Source organism: Schistocerca americana, unplaced genomic scaffold, assembly GCF_021461395.2.
Source record: "Schistocerca americana isolate TAMUIC-IGC-003095 unplaced genomic scaffold, iqSchAmer2.1 HiC_scaffold_198, whole genome shotgun sequence".
In the NCBI taxonomy this organism is placed as follows: domain Eukaryota; kingdom Metazoa; phylum Arthropoda; class Insecta; order Orthoptera; family Acrididae; genus Schistocerca; species Schistocerca americana.
This window is the reverse complement of record NW_025725904.1, coordinates 257501-262500: the sequence shown is the minus strand read 5'-3', so window position 1 is coordinate 262500 and position 5000 is coordinate 257501. Positions and strand designations below refer to the sequence as shown.

The following is a 5000-nucleotide window of genomic DNA, read 5'->3' as shown; positions in this document are numbered from 1 at the left end:
TATGCGACATTCCCGCTGTCCCTATACATGAGCTGCGGGCTGTACCAGTTACGAGCTAGAGACGCGACCGCGTTGCTCTCTGTACGAATGCCGATGCTGAGCGGTCAGCTAGGAGGCGCTCCATCCATGTCGGTACCGGTGAGCGTTGCACTCGCAGTCGCAAGAACGTACGGCAAGTATATTACCTGGAAGAGTCAATGACAGTCCACGCCCCCCTGCGTGGGAAGAGTCTTTCTAGGCCATGACCCACCGGAAGGGCGCAGCGTCCCCCACCCCAGACATGTGACGTCACACCATCGGTATTGACGACTAGACTGATTCCTTATAATCATTTGCCATACACCGGTGGAAGCTGCCGAGACGAGTAACTACATAGCGGGCTCGCCGTGTCACTAATGTACAGAGATACAACAGTTTCGACTGGAACCGGATTAAACGTATACACGGCGCTGATTAGTAATAGATAGAGCCATCAGAATACAGATAATGTATACAACTGTCCGTATACATGCTGAAAGACTCTGCTCACAATCACAACCACACGTCAGCCACACACCCTTATCACGCACTACTCTCTGCCTGTAACACGCACACAGACAATATGTAAGCACCAGCATGGAACAACACCCAGTGCATCCTCTCCGCCACATTAGACAATCCACACTGTCATAACCAGACTGGGAGGTCCACTCAGAAAACAGAATATCCCACCCACCCGACAACCACCATTGCTCAGCCAAGCCACCAACACCCACACATGTCCTACACAGGGGTGCACCCAACATCACAATACTGCCTCCTCTCACAGCACACAAACAATGGCAGGAATGAAAGACACAGGTCTGCCACAAGCATGGAATGAGAGCGCCGCCTGTCATGAGCCAAAGGTGCATCCTGACGTGGCAAATCAGATGATGCCGCAGGCATCCACTTACTATAATCACAATCAACAAACCGGCCGCCCCGCCCCGCCCCCCATTAAACCTTTCCTTACAACAATGTGTACCTTAACCTAACCTATATCGTACCGTAACCTAACCTATATCGTACCGTAACCTAACCTATGTCGTACCGTAACCTAACCTATGTCGTACCGTAACCTAACCTATGTCGTACCGCAACCTAACCTATGTCGTACCGTAACCTAACCTATGTCGTACCGTAACCTAACCTATGTCGTACCGTAACCTAACCTATGTCGTACCGTAACCTAACCTATGTCGTACCGTAACCTAACCTATGTCGTACCTTAACCTAACCTATGTCGTACCTTAACCTAACCTATGTCGTACCTTAACCTAACCTATGTCGTACCTTAACCTAACCTATGTCGTACCTTAACCTAACCTATGTCGTACCTTAACCTAACCTATGTCGTACCTTAACCTAACCTATGTCGTACCTTAACCTAACCTATGTCGTACCTTAACCTAACCTATGTCGTACCTTAACCTAACCTATGTCGTACCTTAACCTAACCTATGTCGTACCTTAACCTAACCTATGTCGTACCTTAACCTAACCTATGTCGTACCTTAACCTAACCTATGTCGTACCTTAACCTAACCTATGTCGTACCTTAACCTAACCTATGTCGTACCTTAACCTAACCTATGTCGTACCTTAACCTAACCTATGTCGTACCTTAACCTAACCTATGTCGTACCTTAACCTAACCTATGTCGTACCTTAACCTAACCTATGTCGTACCTTAACCTAACCTATGTCGTACCTTAACCTAACCTATGTCGTACCTTAACCTAACCTATGTCGTACCTTAACCTAACCTATGTCGTACCTTAACCTAACCTATGTCGTACCTTAACCTAACCTATGTCGTACCTTAACCTAACCTATGTCGTACCTTAACCTAACCTATGTCGTACCTTAACCTAACCTATGTCGTACCTTAACCTAACCTATGTCGTACCTTAACCTAACCTATGTCGTACCTTAACCTAACCTATGTCGTACCTTAACCTAACCTGTATTGCGCCTTAACCTAACCTGTATTGCGCCTTAACGTAACCTGTATTGCGCCTTAACGTAACCTGTATTGCGCCTTAACGTAACCTGTATTGCGCCTTAACGTAACCTGTATTGCGCCTTAACGTAACCTGTATTGCGCCTTAACGTAACCTGTATTGCGCCTTAACGTAACCTGTATTGCGCCTTAACGTAACCTGTATTGCGCCTTAACGTAACCTGTATTGCGCCTTAACGTAACCTGTATTGCGCCTTAACGTAACCTGTATTGCGCCTTAACGTAACCTGTATTGCGCCTTAACGTAACCTGTATTGCGCCTTAACGTAACCTGTATTGCGCCTTAACGTAACCTGTATTGCGCCTTAACGTAACCTGTATTGCGCCTTAACGTAACCTGTATTGCGCCTTAACGTAACCTGTATTGCGCCTTAACGTAACCTGTATTGCGCCTTAACGTAACCTGTATTGCGCCTTAACGTAACCTGCATTGCGCCTTAACGTAACCTGCATTGCGCCTTAACGTAACCTGTATTGCGCCTTAACGTAACCTGTATTGCGCCTTAACGTAACCTGTATTGCGCCTTAACGTAACCTGTATTGCGCCTTAACGTAACCTGTATTGCGCCTTAACGTAACCTGTATTGCGCCTTAACGTAACCTGTATTGCGCCTTAACGTAACCGATATTGCGCCTTAACGTAACCTATATTGCGCCGTAACGTAACCTATATTGCGCCGTAACGTAACCCACATTGCCCCTTAACGTAACCCACATTGCCCCTTAACGTAACCCACATTGCCCCTTAACGTAACCCAACACACGTTGGGCCTTAACCCAACACACGTTGGGCCTTAACCCAACACACGTTGGGCCTTAACCCAACACACGTTGGGCCTTAACCCAACACACGTTGGGCCTTAACCCAACACACGTTGGGCCTTAACCCAACACACGTTGGGCCTTAACCCAACACACGTTGGGCCTTAACCCAACACACGTTGGGCCTTAACCCAACACACGTTGGGCCTTAACCCAACACACGTTGGGCCTTAACCCAACACACGTTGGGCCTTAACCCAACACACGTTGGGCCTTAACCCAACACACGTTGGGCCTTAACCCAACACACGTTGGGCCTTAACCCAACACACGTTGGGCCTTAACCTGCTCTGTAATTGTCATACGACGCGTTAAATTAGTGTAGTGTTGCCTAACTGCAACCCCCGCAATATAGTTTGCTACTCGCACTGCCCGGTCCCCAGTGTATCGCTTCATGTTAAACACCTTGCAGCTATACACTGTAATGTGGATGGCAGCAGGACGTACATGCTCAATGCCCTTTGCAGTTGTTCATTGGCATTTGCAGTTGTTCATTGGCATTCGCATGTGCGAAGCACTTAGCCTACGCTGTGGTACGGCCTGTGTCAACTGTCCGCTGATGTTGTACGTCCAAATCACACACTGTACTGCACATTGGTCCTCATGTACTGAATGATACATCGTGGTACATGTGACCGTACAACGACTGCGCCAACAACGGCGAACCATGCGGTCCAAATGTTGTGCACTCAGCTACGTGTCGTCTCCCTATAAGAGCTGGATTGCAGTGTGGTATGCCCTGGATGGCGATCAGCATGAGCCGTCTGTTGATGTAGTGGCGCGTGTTGTCAGACGTAGTCGTCTCTTCTCACACACCGTGATAGCATGGTGCACTGCGTTCCACATCTGCGACATGCGACAGAGGCCGGTTGACAGTCGTTCGCGCAATGGACATCGCATACGTACGGGGGCCACCTTCCACGTGTTCGCGAAGCGTGCACATGTTGTTGCGTGTATGTGGGCAGACATAGTGTGTCGTGACACCTGACACAGGCATGCAACAATCGTTGAATTTGCAAATGGCGATGGACGCCTACGTTTGCTGGTGACGTTATGCAAATGAACAACTGGTAAACCGTTGTGGTGCGGTTGTTCTCGCTAGAGGTGAATCAGTGATGGCGACGATCGGTTGAGCTACCAACCGGTTGTTCCAGCGATACCCACAATGCCCACGAACGTGAATGGCATCTGGGTGTGAAGCGATACGCGGCGGTGGCTGGGTGGGACCGTCCCCGGCCGGTGAGGGGGGGCCTCCCGGCGTGCTGGCCGCGCGGTGCGTGGGCGCACGCGCTACAGCCGGCTGGTGGGGGCGGCCAGTGGCAGGCGCGCCGGCCGACGGAGGCGGCAGGCGGCGCAGCTGCGCGCCGGCGCACCCTGCACGCGGCGCCGTGCGGCCAAAGTAGGTCCTCGCGGGCCCGGTGCGAAGCGCGGTGGACATCTGCAGTGTGCTGGTCCGATTGAGGACTGTGTGCGCTGAGGATGCGCCGCCGCCCGGCGCTCGGCGCCGCGACGCCGTCTGCTGCTCGGTCGCCTCTGCGGTTCTCGCAGGTGGTTTGTATCGCAGCTGTGCGGACGTGTTGGCGCGTGCGCTGTGCTGGGAGAGTTCGCTTCGGCACCCAAGTGGGGCTTTTGTCCTTCTGTGGCGCTGGCGTTGGAGCTGCCGGTCACCGTAGGTGGCGCGTGTTGTCTCCCGCCGGCAATGCCACGACAGCACGCTCCCGGGCCTCTGTCGGCAGCGGCAAGCTCAGTTGGGAGCACGGGTGGTCGCACCTAAAGCGTCTACTCGCCAAACTCCGGGCGATTGCGCCTCTCTCGAACCCGACCAAGTACTTAGGACGGCGCTGCGCGCCGCCGGGACCTGAGAGGGTTTCGAGGTGTATTGTGCAGGGGAGCTCAGCCTCCTCCTGTTTGCAGAATAATTGAGCGGACGCTTGCGTGTTCGCGCGGGCCCCCGGGACACACTCCCGGGCGGCCGGCTGCTCAGCTCTAGTTGACGCAGCTCCCTGGTTGATCCTGCCAGTAGTCATATGCTTGTCTCAAAGATTAAGCCATGCATGTCTCAGTACAAGCCGCATTAAGGTGAAACCGCGAATGGCTCATTAAATCAGTTATGGTTCCTTAGATCGTACCCACG

At 52.0% G+C, this 5000-nt stretch overlaps 1 non-coding gene across 1 annotated transcript in view; it reads left to right on the top strand.

Moving 5' to 3' along the window:
* Positions 1-4866: 4866 nt before the first annotated feature.
* The window catches only part of LOC124573919, a 1910-nt gene continuing 1776 nt past the window's right edge, over positions 4867-5000 (top strand). The window contains exon 1 of the ribosomal RNA XR_006972239.1: positions 4867-5000. This exon is cut by the window's right edge and continues 1776 nt beyond it. This is a non-coding gene — a ribosomal RNA (small subunit ribosomal RNA).